The sequence below is a fragment of the Aythya ferina genome (assembly GCF_964211825.1).
Source record: "Aythya ferina genome assembly, chromosome: 2".
In the NCBI taxonomy this organism is placed as follows: domain Eukaryota; kingdom Metazoa; phylum Chordata; class Aves; order Anseriformes; family Anatidae; genus Aythya; species Aythya ferina.
The window spans coordinates 121,523,703-121,543,081 of record NC_140297.1 but is presented as its reverse complement, the minus strand read 5'-3'; the positions used below and the strand labels follow the sequence as shown (position 1 = coordinate 121,543,081).

General features: G+C 41.2%; 1 protein-coding gene across 7 annotated transcripts in view; it reads right to left on the bottom strand.

Moving 5' to 3' along the window:
• Positions 1-19,379, bottom strand: part of FAM110B (family with sequence similarity 110 member B) — a 108,163-nt gene that overhangs the window by 22,045 nt on the left and 66,739 nt on the right. The window contains exon 3 of one of the 7 annotated variants that reach the window (XM_084509975.1): positions 5,389-5,434. The exons of the other annotated variants lie outside the window; for them this stretch is intronic. The gene's annotated coding sequence lies outside the window, so the exon portion shown is untranslated. The remainder of the gene's footprint in view (positions 1-5,388; positions 5,435-19,379) is intronic. 7 annotated transcript variants of the gene reach the window in all.

Here is a 19,379-nt window from a genome sequence, read left to right as displayed (position 1 = left end):
ACAAAAAAAAAAGAAAACCCACACAAGGACAGTCACAGAACCACAGAAGTTAAATGGAAATTTTTAGGATTTTTAGCAGAATGAACTTCAAGTCATCAGTGACCTTTACCCGCATGACTCAAGGGAAAATTTGTCCAGCTTTGGTAACGCCAGCAAAGATGCCCTAAAGTACTTGATGGTTTATGTGAAATACTCGCAATACTCGCAGGTGTGCTGGTGTTTTTCATGATCAAATTCTGCATTCCTCTACTTGCATTGTTAGAAAAATGTCTTGCAAAAATTATGATTAGCAAACAACTGCAGGTAGTTTTTCGTTCTGAGTTAACACCGAACAGATGTTCTAGCACAACTAACAGTACTCAGTTTTGCTTAATCTACTACAAAAGAAAACCAATTTTTGAAATGAATAAATATAGCTCAAACAGGGTGGTTGGCGCACATCTGAAGTACATTCCCTTCCCCAACAGTTACCACATATAATAGATATAAAACATTTCTATAAATATTTTTTAACAACATTTTAAAACATTTCTCTATATATTTTTGCATAATTTTTGCAAAATGTGAACTCAGGTACTGAAAAGGTGGGCTTGTGTTTTTCACAGAAACGCTTAATTAAGCCTAAATTCAGAGACTTTGTGTGTCCTTTCAAGACGTACTTAACATCCACAGGTTGAAGTGTGATTGCAGAGCAGAAGGAGCTTGGTGTCTCTGAAAAAAATCAAACGTAGCAGTTCAAACTAAGTACAAAGTTAAAGGCTACCACTAGAAAAATGAGACCCCATGTCCCTTTGCTACACGAAGAAAGGCACTGTGCACGATGTAACGAACACATTCCTCCTAATCCCTGGTCCATCATCCTTGGCAGCAGATCATACACATCTGTTACTAACACCTCTTGGTGAAGAGGTGGAGATGAAAATAGGACTCAGCTACATTTGAACTCTAGTACCAAAAGGGGATTCTTGCTTCCTCTCTGAAAAAAAAAAAAAAAAAAAAAAGACTTTGATTTTAATGCAGTTACCTAATTAAACTTCACTGTGCATTTTTTCTGATGTCTAGCTGTTTTATGTTCAGCCCAAAATCAAAAGAGCACACTTCCTCTTCATTAAAGGCAACCAAACCAAAAATTAAGACAAGGTTTTATCATATGTAAAAATATCCCCTGCTCTACTTCAGTTGTTTCCTCAGTTCAACCAGGGAAAAGAGATCATCCACATAACTCCTAACTAGGTCACAAGTGCCACCTTTCTAATGCTTTATTCATGTGCCTTGTAAAGGAGCACACGTGATGCCAAGTGCCAAAAGGAGCACCAAGCTCATGCTATGAGCCACAGGAACGGATCAATACTGTGCTGGTATTACTGTGTTTTAGAGAGGGAGAGACACATCCAGTATCTGCAGTCAGCAAGAAATAACAGCATCAAGTCAGGTTGTCAATTCCTTGACATACTCTTTGTTTTAACCTATGGTCAATAGTGCCTTGACGAGTCTTGGGATTATTCCAGAGGAGTTCTCAAGAATACCTATTAGAAGAAAATGTAATTGTCCACGGTCTGAAATTCTTCGTATAGAATTCATACATACGTTAGACAACAACATATAATGGTCAGCACACCAAAAAAAAAAAAAAACAACCTAGTGCTTCACATGATGCCCACTGAAAACAGTAATACTTTTAGAATTATATGCACAGAATAATTGCATATGAATTTCCAGCTGGAAGACGATGGATATCTTACAAAATCCAATTTGAATTCATCAGGTGCCCTAGCTCTCGGGTCATTACCCTGGATGTTCACCATATGCCTGATCCTCAGGGTTCCTTAGGAACCTTTAGGGATTGATACCTTCCTTCAGATCCGTACTCATCACAGGTGATTCATTAAGATTTAAAAAAAGTCTATCTTGATTTTGTTTTTATTTTTATTTTTCTCTCCCCTGGTTTGAAAGTTTTGGCTATTCCCCCACCCACACCATGCTCAGCACTGCTGAGAAAGAGAAGGGCCTTTGCAGAGGTTAAAAGCAGACTCTGGGCACGGAGCCAGTCTCCAACTGTGCTTTGCCCTGCTAAACTGTGTTTGGATTTGCTGCAAGAGCATACAATATCTGCATAAAAGCTCTTGAAATACCAGGGGCAATCTAATCTGAACAAAATCTGGAAGCAGCAGACACCATTAAAGTGCCATTTTTCCACTTCAGTCATTAAGGGCATAAGATTTACACCCAAACCCTGGACCTGTAGTAGCATCCACCTGTCTTTCTGTTGGATGTTTGCTTTGGCTGATGCAGCGTTTTTAATTTCATACAAGCCAGCATGTGTTAAGTTCTTCAAGAAAAGAAACCAGGCTGAAACCAGGGTCAAGGTCTTGCTGAATGAGGACAGTTGTAAGAATGGACACTATGAGAGAAAAAAACAGAACTGAGCTCAGAAATAATAGCACGTGGTGCCGGAGCATACTGTGGACAGCGGTCTGACAGGTTTCCAGGTCTTCTCATACTGCTTGCTTTTTTGGAGATGCTATCCAAAAAGGTAGAAAAAGGGAAAAGATTAAGACCAGTTGAGATGAAAAAGGGAGCCAGCCTCTGGAACACATCTCGGGCACTGCAGAGAAAAAGGAGAGCCTGTCCCTTGGGCACGCTGCTTGGAACGATGCCGGCTGCCCGGCGCCAGCGTGATACCGACCCACCGGGGTGAGTTATGGGGTTGGAGCACATGCCATGGGAGGCTGAGAGCACTGTTTGTTCTGCCCTGGAAAGAGGGCTGAAGGGGGACCTAATTGTGGTCTGCAAGTACCTAACGGGATGGGACACAGACCCTTCCCCAAGGTGCATGGGAAATTGCAGCTCTATACAAGAAAAAATCTCTTCATTGCGAGGGAGGTCAAACCCTGGAACAGGAACCCACAGAGGCTATGGGATCTTTGGAGATCCTCAAAACTCTCCTAGATATAGCCCTGAGCAACCTGATCCAGCAGGACCTGACTTAGCAGCAGGTACCTTCTGGAAGCACTTTCCAACCTACACAGTTACTCTCATCTCATCTTGCTACCCCTGTTTTCAGTGATAACAAAATCAGTGACTCTTTGCCTCACCCTATCCTCAACCATAAGTGACCCAAAAGGGGGAGAAATGGTAATAAATATCACTCTGTACATGTTAAAATTCATCACCATAGGTAGGCATTTCATAGTCAGGACTTCTTTGCATTCAGCATTTAGGAATGAGTTCAGGAAAGGGCTGAGAAGGACAGGAGGCTGCTGATACTGATGTTAAACTTTCAGTGGAGGCTGAAAGAAGAGCTAATGTGCTGTGCCATTCTGTGCTAGCCTCTGCTGGCACACTGTAATATTCAATGTACTACAAGAACCCCAAATATACTGTACTGGTGATACAGCTATGCGGGGACGTCGGAGGATATATAGGATATGCTGGGACAAAACTATGCGTTGGGTATAAAATCCTGCTATTCAAAAACTGTCTAATCAAGAGAGATTTTCTGATGCCACCAAACACGTGCGGGGGGGGAACTCACTGAGCATCCTGTGCGAAGTTCTGCAGTACGTATCACATCTACTGCATTAACTGATCAGATGGCAATGATGCAATCATTGAGTAGATCTTATGAGGGATCATATTTAGGCAGAAACATGCAATGATTTTGTTGGAAGGCAAAATGCAGATATGCAAACAATCTTTAGCTAGGCAGTTTGGCTTTCCCCCAGTGTTTCTGCCCACAGTGCAGTAAGGAACATACAAATATTTGTAGCAATACAACTCTGAGGCAGTATTCCTAGCAGACTTTGAGCAACAGAGATCACCAAATTCTTTTTTTTTCTATTTAGTGGAAAGAAATAATAGCATTATTAAAAACTGACAGAGAACAAACAAACAAAAGCAAAAAAGCAAACCCACAAAGAAACTGGCTAATTAAATAAATTCCATTTTTCACAGCACGGATGCCTGGAATCTCAAGACTGCGAAACATGCAACTCTTCCCCCAACCCATTTTCCTTAACTCAGCTCTTTTCCTTCAGCATCCCAACCAAAAGCAAACTACCATTTTAAAAACATCCATCTTAAGAGATGAGCACAGCTTAATAATGAAGCTGCTGAAATCAAAGTGCAAGCCTTGTTACTTGTTGCTCCTGCTGAACACCGCAGGCTGTCCTTAAAGAAGCAGGTTTTGCTCAGTGGCTGCATATCTCAGAGATGTTCAGTGCCAGACCCCAGAGTCTGGTCTCGGAGTTATCTTCCCTGCTAATTACTGACGTATACGAAGCAAAGTTTGCGATGATAACATTAACGTGCTCATTAACAAGCCTCCAAATAGCTTTATGCTGTGGATTCTGTCCAGACCGTACGTAAGCCATGCTATTTCAAACACTGCTTAAGGTTGCTGAGGTTTTCATGCAGCATCTCTGCGCTACCAACAGTATCTTCTTCAGTGTATTTTCTCATCAACTTGTCTATTGTGAAACTACCCAACATGATTATTACAACAGTATACTAGGAATCCACCAGAAAGGCGTATTTTTAGGGTGGAACTCTTCTACTTCAGTATTTCCTGGGAAAGAATAATTGCATGCGGCTCACAACACCGCATCTTTGTTGTCAGGTTCCAAGTGGTATCACCAAGCCTCTTGATAAGGAACTTATTATTTATGTTTGCACAACAAGAGCTGATGCTAAGGATTAATAACATATATGCAACATTTATTCATTTTGTACTGACAACTTATGTGCACTTACAAGCTACACCCCGGTTACAAAGGCAGCATAGCTGTTCTCTGCTAGTAGACAGAATAGATGATCCCTCACCAAACCTCACAGGAAAGATAAAGCAGCCCTAATGCAAAACTCTTCACTTCTGAATCGCTGTTTTAGAAGTTACAGAAACAGTAGAGCACCTGCAATGTATTAATTGCAAGCCGTGATGAGAGCAGCTTTGGGTAGGATCACCCCAGGACAGGGCTGTGTACCACAGCTCTCGGTGCAGCTGAGCACTGGCTTTGCAAACGCGCTCACCCTGTGCTGAAAGCTGGGTCGGCTGCGAGAGCAGAGGGAGGCAGCCAAAGCGAAGGGTGCTGCTCATGCTGCAGGTCAGCTCCTGTTCCTGCTCCTGACGATGGCAGATCTCTTGGTCACGTCACTGTTCCGGGAACAGAGTATCGTCGGGTGAAATTATAACGCCGTTTTAATGCTACCATTATTAGCATTGTCTTCAGACAATGAAGTGTTCCGCCGTAGTCGTCGTGGGATGACAGCAGTGAATACACACTGAGTCACCCCGCATTAATTTAAATAGCACAACTGTGTGAACACATGTTCTTCGGTTAAATCCGCACACACAAGTAAAAACAATCAAATCTCCAAGGAAGAACTCACTTTTGACACAATGCAGCTCCAATCCTTGCTTCTGTACTTCTACTCCCTGAACAAACAAGAGGCAGAGGGCTTAGTAAGACTACTACTGTTTTCCAATCTGGTAGTAGACAGGTACACAAAACCACCCCTAGGGAGTTATGTCATTATAAACGTACGTGCCTAAACCTGGCTTTATTTGGTGACCTCCACAGCAGAAGAGGTGCCACCACAACGCTGGTATTGTGAAGCTTTGGGTTTCCCTCCTCCCCCTTCAAATCAGGGCCACATCTTTCAAAAGCAACAACAACAACAACAAAAAAAAGAAAATAAATTACACAGATGTTTTCTCACCCTAGGTAATAACGTACCCGAGCTAGTGCATCGCATTCAGAGCGGGAGATATCCAGAAGGTTTCCAGATGGGGCACAGAGGCATGTCTGCTGCCCAGACATTTGCCCTTATCATAGGACTTGCTGTCCTGCCAACTCACCACATCGTGCTGATACCAATGCACATTAAAAAAAAAAAGCAAAGCCAACAACTGCTCTGTGTCTAGGCTTGTCCATGTTTGTGCCCCATAACTAAACAGCCACCAGGAATAGAAACTGGACAAAGCACATCATAAATGAAAATACAGAGGAGTTAAAGTGAGCACACTTTTCTTCATATTAATGCCTGTCAAACTACCCTCAAGTCATCCTCACCCCAAAGCTGCAAGGCTGCCTCAAGTGGCATAAAAACTTCCTAAAATAAAACCTCCTACATCTAATGCTCTTAACACACAACTGCATTTACTCAAACTGGGTGCTGTCACTATAAAACGATTTTGTTATCACGCATGCTCCCAATACTGGGCACCCCAACAACTGCCTGCCTGATACAGGATGACTGCAGTACCACAAGGATTCAAAGCACATGAATTGAGGCCAACAGAGCATTCATACTCCCAAACTCAAGATACCTCCACTAGATTTTGCTAGAAGGAGAGGATTTTCTTGCCTAATAGCAAGGCGTGGTTTCTTAAATACCCAAAACATAGTCAACACCTACTGCTATTGCCTATGCAGAACAACATTACACAGACACCCAGTGCACCTTAAGCCCCATGTACAGCAGTGTAGGAGCTGGACCCTGTGACTCAAGTGAGGGTCCACATGGCAAGAGTATCATGGAGAAAAGTTGTAGGTCCTTCTGTCAAAGTCTCTCCTGCCCTTCGGTTTATCATGCCTAAACTCATTTCCTTCCCCAAGGGAGGCCATTCAAGCCCTGGCTGCAAGTCACAGGCAGGCTGGCTGTCAGCTTGGATGTGGCATCCCCGTCCTTTTCAGATTAGACAACTGAGCCAGAAAGTGCTCCTCTAGCACAGAACAAAACCAGTGTAAATTACAAAGGGAAGCAGTACGGGAACAGAGCATGATCATAATCTCGTATTCCGGAGCCAAACTTTTTAATTGGTCCCGTATCACCACCACAAATTGCAGGGTACACAGCTTCTGAGAAGGCTAGTTACAACAGCCCTTCACATTTTTGCATCAAAATCAATTAAATGACACAGCACTGCACAGTGACTAATAGCTAACTTGTAGTATTACTCACAGCTGCTTATGTGTAATATGGATGTGTATTTCTGATCATGCTTCCTAACTGTTACCATTTTCATTTTAATGCTCCCAAGCAGATGAATACTTCAAATGACACTATGCAAAAGTGATGTCAAACCTCAACATTTCAGGTCAGTCAATGAAGTTTTTCCTCTCCTACTTCACCGGAGACTTTTTAAACATGGAAAGACTTGCGATGCAGAGAAGCAGCCTTCCAGAAAAGATAACTTTCAATGACTTTTACAGTTTATCCTCTGTAGCTGACGGGAAGGCTTGTGCTCTATCTCTGTGAAAAAGTTATTAGGTACGATATGTTTCATGGTAAACATTTACATCCTTTTCTCCAGTGCCAGTAACTCATGCTGATGTTTTAAATTGGAGTGTGCAGACATGAGTCTTGTATTTCTGGTTTGTGTCATGTGCCACCCCACAGACACCAAAATAAGCTTTAAGATTTATTCAAAAAGAAACAAGAACAATGAAGTTTTGCAGGAAAAAACTTCTAAGAGAAAAAAAAAAAAAGCCTAAGGCATTAAAACACATTAAAAATATATTTTTCATTTCACAAATTCAAACCTTGAATAATTTTTACTAGCCCCCAGAACATTAAAGCCTTGTAAAGTCAGACTGACTTCAGAAAATGAACCAGGCCCAGCTATAGCCTATGAAGTAGTGTTATAATACAAACTTCAGTTTGTATTTTAGAAGTGCCAAAATCCAGTGAATTATGAATCTCACCACTTCCTCCATTTTTCTTTTAGCTTAAGCTTTCTTTTAGTTATTTACAGCTGTTACTGTGGTATTAGAAGTAAAAAACATTGATTAAATCATTAATTTTGTGAAACTTTCTTAAAAGCTAGAATATCAGTATGGGCAGGTCTAGACTCAAATATGTAGGTAAAAGCAGAAGGGACAAAATGAACAAGGAATGAATAGGTGTATCAAAAAGTCAGGTTTATAAGTTTCGTATTTTGAAACACGTGAAAGGCAAAAAAGATAGAATGAGAAATCTGACAATAAAACATTTAGGCAGTAACGATATGAAACTTGCAGATTCTATTTACTTCTTTTATGCAACTGTTTTATTTTCTTTTTTGTATTCCTTCTTTCTAGTTTCTCTTAGATCTCTGTTTTTGCCAGAGGATTTCAGCAAAAACACAGTATTCTGGTTTGAGTAAATCTGTTCATTTTCTTCTCTGTAGATCAAAATGAAAACTAACAAGTACGGATTTCTACCTATTTTCCACAGTGCACGAAGGTCAACAGCTATACATTATTTCAGAAGAAATTCAAGTATGGAAGTGTGCTTTACCCAAAGAAATATGTGCATTTCATATATAGAAGCAAATTAATGGGGGGTTGGCAACTTCTAAATAGATCTGCATGTGCTGTGTTTTCACTTTGAAGGGCCAAATTTGCACCTGCACTGAAGGATAAACACGTAACAGCCTATGAGTGAAAAGTTACTGATTTTTTTCAGTAATATCTTACTAGTTCTTATCAAACAGGTTTTTTTTGCACTTGGATTAATTTATCATTTTCATTCATCATCAGGAACTATAGTAGAAAATTAGTAACAGATGCCAAATGTTGCCATTAACTTCAGTATTGTATGAAAAAAAAAACAAAAACAATTTAAAACTTGGAAGGAGATCATAGGAAACAAACTTTTTTATTTTTACATTACTTATATATACACACACACCCTTATAAATGTGTTTATGATATTTATGTATTTTACACTGAACACCAGAAAAGTCACTGCTCAGCATATCGGTCCCCAGTATACCTTCTATCTTCTGCAAAAGAGATCCTAAGTAAAACATCATTGCTTATGATGCAGAATACTGTACAGAGAGTAACACAATTCACCTGATAGCAGGGGAAGATAAGAGTATACGAGAAATGTCTGAAATACTGCCAGAGATGGAGAGCAAACCCAAGTCGTTAAAGAATGCAGTTACTTAGCTTCTCAGTTAAGATACCAAAGAATAAAACTAACAGAGAATTGACACCCCCACCGATTGCTAGGATTTGGAGAGAGCAAAACAAAGAATGCCTAAAATTAGAGGATACTGAATTTAACCATCAAATTTTGTGAAACTTTTATGTGTTTCCTCTGGGATGTCAATCTTCCCCTTCCAACCACCTTGTCTTCTCTTTCAGGGCCATTTCCAGATGGTCTCCAGTGGAAGACAGCAGCACAGTGAGCTATAGCAACAAATCATATTTACTAAATTCCCTGCAAGACTAGATGCCTATGGAAAAGAAATCTATTCCCAAACAGACAGCCGTATGTTTTGCCATCTCTAATACAAAAACGTGTGTCAGCAGAACACAGGATAAATTCTTGTAAGCCCCTGCGAGAATGCTGCTGTTTTCCTCTGAACTGTTCAACCAGCACAACCACCAAGGAACTTCTGATAATCAAGGAAGAATACATAAACAAATACCCACCCCAAATCCTCGCCTTCTGTTGGTTCAACGTACCAGAACAACCAAAACATATATATTTTTTTAATTGGTTAGATGGATCTCATAAAAAAATATTCCCTGGCCACCACCACTGATCCTTGGTTTGTCCCTTATTCAACAGAAAATTAAAACATCCCTTTTGTGGGATACCAGTGACATCACTGGGGCAGAAAAAGAGGAAGTTGGCAGCATTTCATGGCCTGGAAGTAAAGCAAAACAAACAACCCTGCCTATAGGTCAAATCTGCTTTTTATCAGCAAAAGTAAAACAAGGCATGCTTCTACAAGCTGCATCTTACTATGCCTTAAGAAAACCTGCCTGGCTCTTTCTGCTCTGTGTTTTTCTGTTAGCAGGCACCACGATCGGCATGCGTGGGGGCTGTTGCCAAGTGCTCCTAAAACTTGCCCTCCTACACCTTGCACGTGTCTGCCCGTGCTCACCATGCACAAAAAAGCAATGTCAAACTGTGGTAACCGCAGCGTGGAGGAAGCACTTAGCACTGCCGACCCCATGCTGAATCGATTTAACGCAGACTGCCAAGGTGCTCTCCAGCAGCAGTGTGCCACAGCAAAGCACACATGATAAATAAAAAGGAGCTCCTTCTAAAAAAGAAACAAACAAACATAAAAATTAGAAATATTTTGCCCTTAGGCAACTTCTTGTTTTGCCTCCCACCTAGAAAAGCTTTTTTGTTGTTGTTGTTTGTTTGTTTTTGTTTTTGGCAACCCATTGCTATCGTCCATATACACAAATCTGGTGATTTCACGCCTGATCTAGAAGTGAACAAATGGAACTGCTGAAACACACTCCTGTGTATGAACAAAACACAAGCTATTGTGTTCTGTGCAGGCTTCTAGAAGTACAACATTTTCTACATTTCTTTCTCTTGCCTTCTCCATTTCCCTCCATTTTGTTTTATGTTCCTGATTGACAAATTTTAGTTAGATTCAGGTGATGGAGACCTGCTCCTGAATTAAGGCATTTCTCGCTCTGCAGCTGCAGGGCACAGCCAGCAGCCCAGAGATGCTGGGTCAGCCGTGATGAGCACAGTGCTGCAAATTTAGGTCACTCTTGTCAGTGTCATCCCAGTGAATGGTGACTGCACTTATTTTTTTTCTTGAACACTTGGCTGATTTCCTGCCAACCAGCCTATCAAATGAGACTGTCTAAAGAACAAGATCAACACAGGAAATGTTTACTGAAGGGCTGAGAAGACCATGAAGAATTAGCTTTCCCAAACTTCGCTGCTACTGTTGGAGGCAGAGGGTTGCGTTCACCAGAGGCCGAGCAAACGCCAACTGCAGGAACACACATCCTTCGACTGGGATGCTGCTTATGTGACTGGGACATGGAGGGACAGACGGACAGCAGGCAGGAACCATCACTGCATGAGGAATGGATGAGCTGCTCTGCTGGAGGTTGCTTGAGGCCTCACTGGCACCACAGCCCAGCCCTGACAGACCTGGGGGCGGTCAGCACTGGGGCTGGGCCCAACTAGTGATAAACAAACACAGTGCTCGAACTGGCCACTTACTCCCATCTCTACAGCAGAACCACACACGAAGCAGGGAAATGCAGCCCCTGGCATGGCCCAAGGCCTCCCATTCAAGCACTCAACACCCAGCCTCACCAGGCTGGTGATGCCATCCCAGGCGATACAGCAGCTCCTCCACATCTGCACCTACTTCAACCGCCTTCTAGGTGTTGTCCTAACCTTTGTTTTTCCCCCACTGTGGTTCTTCTTTAAAACAAACATAACTAGCATTATATTCTGAGAAACATAACAGCTAGCATGTTTTTACAGAGTAAGAGTTACTACACACCTGTGGTGTTCAACCACACGGTAATTCAGAGGGGAAAACCTTAATGGAGAGTGTTCCAGGGTATTTTAGTATGCCCCATAATTCTTGCTTGCCCAAGACAAACAGAAGGATCACCAGAGAAGGTGTACGTACTGACAGTTTGCTACAAGCACAGCAGCCCAGCTTGTCAAAGGGCATTGCAAATGACTTACAACAGAGAAAAACAGTGTGGAGAGGTCACACCATGATGAGGAACTTTGTTTTGAGCAGTTCTGGATAAATCCACAGATGAATAAATATTTTGTCCAGAGGATGATTTTTCAGTTTTAGAAAAGAAAGAAAGGAGATGTATTAGAATAGATACAACTTAATGAAATAAATAATAATAATAATAATAAAGTCAAGGAAAATAACTTTATGGAAATAAATATATTTTTCTTGATGAAAAATTTGCAGAATCAGTGAGACAAGTAGTCTTATTATAACTTTCAGACACATAAAAGGCCAAGCAACTAGGAATTACAGACATCAAGAGCTGATCCCTTCCCCAGTCCATTACCCTGCCAGCTGAAGATGATTTTCTGCCTTCTCTTAGCTAATGACTTGTTGGATCTGCTTACAGGCCCCAAGTTCTAGAACCTTTTCCCAATTTGGGAGATCATTCCCCGAATTTATGCACCTGCAAGATGAGTATTAAAGAATCTGTGTTTATACTTTTCTCTGTTACTGCCTGAATCTTGTTTATATCACCTATGCTGATAATTTCTTTTGCCCTCTGTTTTGCCCTCAATTTTATTTCTTGCACTTGTGTTTCTCTTTCCTGAAATCCTTCCAATATTGTTGATCTCTTCCAAGGGACAAAGCATCTGCAACTAACTGCAAATTGGAGGTATCAACACAAGAGTTTGTTGCAAAGCCAACCAACATCAGCAGGGATCCTTCAACACCTTCAGTGTTGTCAACACCAGGCCTTTAGATCCACTCCTCGCAACAATCAACTGTGCATCTTTATACAATGTCTGTAAAACTCCCCCCACATCACATATTTCAGACCCTCGCTAGTATTATTTATTTATTTATTTATTTATTTATTTTTGGCATTACCCTTTCCGAAGTCTCTCTGTTGCATGCAGTAATTTCTTTTGGGGGGGGGGATTATCTTTTGAAAAGTTAAATTACAGTTAGATGTGCTTTTCATTTTATGTTTTTACCTCTTTATATTCTTCTGAATTTTAAGCATTTATCCAGACTTGTATTTTTGGTTCTTGCTTATTTGAATCTGTGTAGTACAGGAACTGAATCCTCTTCATATCATTAGCTTAGTTTAGAAAAGACAAAACTAAAATCTTTCAGACTGGTAAAGCAGGACTACGCTGAGACGCAAAATGAAATCCTGTTTTTATCACACTACTATCATGCTATCAGATCACTATTGTCAAAGCAATTTTAACTTCAGGTCCTAAAATACCAGTACGAATGAAATATAATCTCTTGTGGGGAAAAAAAAAAAGACTGACTTCTTTACTAACACAATAGGAAACAGCAAACTGCGGAGAAACAAGAGAAAACATCAGTAACAGATCTGTGGATCAGAGCTTATACCAGCTACATTTAAGAAAAATAAACACCAACCTACTGGGAATACTCAATAAGACTGCTGCTTTGAAATATAAGAAGTAGTAGAAAATAATTCTTCAGAAAGAATTGTGGTTAGGTTAACTTCAGCACCTGAAGAATTAGGTTTTTTTTTATTTGCTAGTTTTAAGACAAACAGTGCCTCTGCATACAATATGCAGGAACCTGGAGAAGAAAACAAAGAAACAATTTGTGCTGAAGACTTGAGCTTGAAAATAAGGGCTGTTTCTGATGATTTTTTCCACAGTAAACAATCATACAAGACAAAGGTGATGTAGACACCATATGGTATGTTAATTCCAGCTCTGACAACAGCTCTGTTTTCTGTCTATTCCTTTGCCAGACTGTGAGAAAACATGCAACTTGTGTCACTGACATCAACAGCAAAACTCATGGGACTGAAGTCTTCTGCCCGGCCTCATCAAGCATAACGAGTATTATCACGTAGGTGAATAAAAGCATGGGACACCGAGAACAAAATTTCTGAATGAGCATTGCTGCAAGATGTCTCTCCTGATTAGGAGCATCGCTGGTGGATAAGGTACCACAGAACTTACACATGGTGAGGGAAGTAAGGATAAACCAGCCACAGATATACTCAGGCACAAAGAGGATGCACGTTGCCCTTGCAGAACAATGTATGACAACAAAAATATCAAAATAACATGCTTTGAAAAGAAGCCTGGGACATTTTTATAAAAATCCAACCACTTCAGACAGCACTGGTGCTCAAAATAATCAAGCTTTCAGCACCCAACCAGACAATACCCTAAGGCCCTAGGTAAGGGCACTGGCACAACCCCACCACCACAGTGACCACGCTGAGCTGTCCCCACAGAGCACAGCAAGAGCTGGTGCCTCTATCAGATGCCTCGAGTTAGGTTGGACGAGAAAGTTGGAGCTCTCCAACTGAGTTTGGGGATGGGACTGGGTGAGCATGATAAACCACAGAGATATTTGGAGCATTTTTACATTTCTTGGGGTTCTATGCACTCATCTTCTAGGACACACCTAGAAGTTGATGCCATTGCTTCTGTGCAATGGAAACTTTGTGCTCCAGCAACAGGCTTTGATGCAGCTTGACTCTTCCTTCCAAACTGCTTGCGTGGTACCATCATGAAGTGGTCTGGCTGTGTAACAACAACTAGAAGAGTAAAAACCAGCATCAGCTTGCTGGAAAAAAAAAAAAAAAAAAAGGCAGGACTTCTGAGAGGAAGGTAGTGAGGGGGCAGTTTGTTCAGTCAGCTGTGATGCTTCACATATACCACAACACCTTTAATGGGAAAACATACATATGAACAAGTGCAATTGAAGAGCAGAGAACTGAGCACCAAAACTTTTTTGCCAGGTGATGGGATGGGGAGAGGCCAGGGCAAAGCTGCCCCTGCCTGCACTTCACAGCCTGGCCCAGAAATAGCTGGAGGCAGAAGGGCTGCAGGAGGCCGCATCTTGGCTTGGGGTCTGGAAAGAACAAAACCAGCCTCTGCTTTCATGTGCTACATCACAGCACAGGCGGCACTTCTCTCAGAGGCAGGCTTCGGTGTTTTTTTTTTACGCCTTTATATCAGAATACATTTTAAGTTGGTTAAAAAAGACAGTTTCTTAGCTCTAGATAATGACAAAATGCCAGCGCTGTTACTGAGTTGTAAGGACCACAGCATGTGGAAATTTGTTTTTTTTTTTTTTTTCCTTGCTAAATAAAGTAATTCATATTTTCAATATTCATTTACTTTTGCAGGGGGGAGGGAGTGGTGGGTGGCAGGAGGGATCAGCTGAAGCACAGCTGGAATAACTCAGCAGCGTGTGTCACAAATGCAGTCCCCCCACCACAAGATCCTGTGCAACCACAGGCAGGACAAGGAAGGGAAACATCATTGTGACCTGGCTCAATTCTGGGCACATTTTACTTGGTGAAACTTGCTTTTTTTCCTCTAGGTTTGGTTAAAGTGACAAATCCAGTTGTGCACATATACAGTGACATGTAAGACAAAAACAAGTGTCATTTTCTACCCTGAGTGAACAAACATTGCCAAAAAAATTATGTGACATCTGGTGGAAAGGGACATAACTGCCCAACACCCTGCACGTGCCTGGCCAGTCCCATGCAGCCACAGTTCTCACCAGTTTGAGCAAGAATCATAAAATGGCTCAGGTTGGAAGGGACCTTAAAGATCATGTAACTGCGACCCAGACCTGGACACAGCACTCCAGGTGGGGCCTCACAAGGGCAGAGCAGAGGGGCACAATCCCCTCCCTCACCCTGCTGCTACTCTTCTGGTGATGCAGCCCACGATGCCTTCTGGGCTGCAGGCACACACTGCTGGCTCGTGTCAAGCTTTTCATCCACCAGAACCCCCAAGTCCTTCTCTGTAGGGCTGCTCTCAGTGAGTTCTTCTCCCAGTCTGTGCTCATGCCTGGGATTTCCCCATCCCAAGTGCAACACCTTGCACTTGGACTTGTTGAACCTCACATAGTTCATATGGGCCCACTTCTCCAGCCTGCCCAGGTCCTTCTGGATGGCATCCCTTCCTTCTTCGGTAGCAACCACACCACTCATCTTGGTGTCATCTGCAAACTTGCTGAGAGTGCACTCAATCCCATCGTCTACGTCATTGATGATGGCATTGAAAAGCACCGGTGCCAAGACTGACCCCTGAGGGACACCATTTGTCACCAGCCTCCACCTGGACATAGAACCATTGACCACTGCTCTCTGGGTATAGTCAAACTATCCTTATCCACCCTTCAAATCCACATCTTTCCAATTTAGAGATTAGGATGGTGCGTGGGACCATGTCAAAGGCCTTACAGAAGTCCCCGTACATGACACTGGTTGGTCTTCCCTTGCTGATGGATGCAGTCGCTCCATCACAGATGGCCACCAGATTGGTCAGGCACAATTTGCCCTCGGTGAAGCCATCCTGACTGTCTTGGATCACCTCCTTGTCTTGTTTGTGCCTTAACATTGCCTCTAGTAGGCTCCGTTCCATGACCCTGCCAAGCACAGAGGTGAGGCTCACTCGTCTGTAGTTCCTTGGGTCCTCCTTTCTACCCTTTATAAAAATGGGAATCACAGAATCACAGAATTTCTAGGTTGGAAGAGACCTCAAGATCATCGAGTCCAACCTCTGACCTAACACTAACAATCCCCACTAAACCATATCCCTAAGCTCTACATCTAAACATCGTTTAAAGACCTCCAGGGATGGTGACTCCACCACTTCCCTGGGCAGCCCGTTCCAATGCCTCACAACCCTTTCGGTTAAGAAGTTCTTCCAAATATCCAACCTAAAACTCCCCTGGCTCAACTTTAGCCCATTCCCCCTCGTCCTGTCACCAGGCACGTGGGAGAACAGGCCAACCCCCACCTCGCTACAGCCTCCTTTAAGGTACTTGTCCCTTTTTCCAGTCACTGAGGACTTTGCCTGATTGCCATGATTTTTGAAATATGCTGAAGAGTGGAAGGAAGAAACCAAGACTTACCGCAGCCTCACAGGGCGTTATGGGAATAGGTTCAAATAGTTTAGCCACTGTATAGGAAATTACCCAATGGCAGGAAGTCTAACAGGTCATTTTTTGTGGTGAGAGAGTGGAAATGATAAATATAGGAAGAAATAGTGACACAGACACCTCTGTACATTAGCATTTCGTCCTCTATACCATTTGCAATTAGCTACATAGTATGTCAATAGGACATTTGAATCACCAGTTGTTGTTTGTTTTTTTAACCAAATACACAGAAATGATAGTAAAACTCAGCCCCAATATAAGCACAGCTGAAATAAATCAGTATCGTTGGAAAGAATCTGTGATCAGATGCTAATAAGATCATGCAGAATTTGTTAATATCCAGCACTCAGAAAATGCTATACGGTCATTTGCAACCAAAATACATAACCATTTTCATAGAAGTCCCAGAATGAGTGAAATTGCCCTGGGAGTGCACAGCCTGCGTATCGAGAGTAGGAAGCACATATCTGTAATAACAGGTTCACAATGGAAGCCCAAAGGTCCGCCTCCAAGAAGGAAATAAAACAAATTAATAAGAAAAACACTGCAGCCATTAAGATAAATTAATATAAATTGCTTTCTGGTCACAATTTTTTATTTTTTATAATATTAGCAATATGACTCCTTGGCAAACTAATAAGAAATTGAGGGTAAAAAAAAAAAACACATGTATCTTACATGGCTCATCCTAAACATTTAGCAGTTACTTTGACAGTAAGTCTTTTCATGTTTTGGTATACTAGTGCAATGTTAGCATTCTCAACACTAGCCTGAAGGGTTTCTAAATTAGTAAGTCTATGTTACCATGGTAACATAATGTACTACCAAAATGGACCACTTTTTACATCCACTATAATCAAGTTAGTGACCAAGGAAGTTACAAAAATTCTTGCCTTTTCCGTTTTTGGGGTTTGTTCTTTTTAATTATTATTATTCTTAAAATACACAGAATGTTTTGTTTCTTACACAGAAAGAGGTCCAGGAAAAAAAAAATCACCACTACCAGCAACAAAAAGTAGTTCTTCAGACTCACTCTTAGGTCTTTTTAGCTCCAGTTCCCAGACATAGGAAGTTTTAACACCCCTTGTTTGGTTTTACTTTTGCAGACTGTGATGAGCAGATGATGACCTTTCCTTAACACAATACTGTTTAAAACACAGTGACACCTGACTCAGAAATTTTTACGTTCCAGGATCCTGCCTACCGTGCTGTCTCGGATACCCTGGGGCATGTTAAATGGCACTAGATGCCCTAAAAGTCAACCTGCCGTCCTTGATCAGACAATCTTCAAGCTGAGAATATGCAAGTTAAAAACATTCTCATATAAAGTTCAATGTTCAAAAGACATCATCTTCACGGTCATCGCATCCACGCAGACCTGAGGATCTGTCCTACATTCATACAGATTAGATAAAATATGACTTCCTTTATATCTCAAAAAAATAATCACCCTGGCAGGAAACACACTCGCTACAGCCAACCCTCACCAACCAGCCACACCACACAGCACAAGGACTACCACAGGATCCTAGGAGGCCAAGGAACTTTGTCCATACAAGCAAGCTTTCACACAATGGACCTTACTCAAATGACATCAGGTATTTGCAGTCAAAATCTTGGAGACTTATAATAGGATATTTTCTTTTAAGAGATATCATCTCATTGCATATAAATATTTTTTTGTCATAAACCTGTTGTAACAACCTCCTCAGGGTATTCCTGTGGTCTCACTGTTCATGGAAGTCTTTCAAAGTAATTGAGGCTATAAACATGAACTTTTTCTGACTTCTCCCTTTGAATTTCATTGCAGCAAAAAAGTCACCAGTTTATGGTTGTGTCAGTAAGAGCTAGACCTATTGGTTTATCATAACACTTGCCAATAGCACTAACACTCTAAGTCTGCTACCGAGTTCAATGATTTGTGAAATCAGAGATATTTTAACGGAAATTAAAAAGAATTTTATTCACTTTTATTAGTGGAAGAATATGTCAAATATTCCACTTCTCAAATTTTGACCCAGCTGGCTGGTTTTTATTCTTTTAGATGATGCTATCATTTACAGTTGGGAGTTAATGCCAGAGCATTTTAGATTAATTTGCTGAAATAATTTGCTATAATTTATATTTCCTTCAGAAAACTAGGGGGGGGAAGAAAAAACAGTGTCCAAAGACACTACGAAAATCACTCTCAAAAGACTCACATGAACACAGTATTGATCCTTGCTTTCCTTCACTACACAGCATTGCAGTGAAGCAGAACCAGGGACTATTGCTTCTCTCTACCCCCAGCTCTCCAAAAGTAACATCCAGAAAATATAAAGAAGAAGTTGGTCTCCTGTTCAAAGGATCTTCCACCTGGGAAAGCATATCAGTTAAATTACACTATACATACACAAGTTATGCAACTGTAGTTTAACTTGTGTGATTTCCAATCTGGACACACTTGTTTGAATGACTTTTTGCTGCACTCTTTTTGTCAATCTGCTGGAAATGCAATGCCTATCTGTGTGAATAATTGGGGGTGAGTAGAGTTCATCGTCATCATCAAAACAACCACATGCATGAATGGGACGCCAAAGTAAAATTACATGTAAAGATCAAGTCTAGCAATAACCATCTACAGACTGGTTGACTTCCTGACTTTAAATGGCTGTTTTAGCAATATTTTTTGTCTGTGTTGCTTTCTCTCCTTATTGCTATTTCTCAACTTCAATTAAAAAAAAAAAAAAGGTAAAAAAGGTGGCTAAGGGATTTTCAGCTGAACATCTGGCTAGGCAAAAAAGTTAAAAATCTCATAAACTTATATGTCCAGTTACAAGTTTACAAGTAAAAAGTAGTCCTGCATCTGTGAGCGCTCAAAATGTCACAGGAAAACTAAGTTCAACAAGTATTATGCATTATCAAATATACATTCCCCAAGTATATGAAAAAGATGCATTGTGGAAAAATCCTTTATAACAGTCTTCTCTGAATCGTTAATTTAATGCAA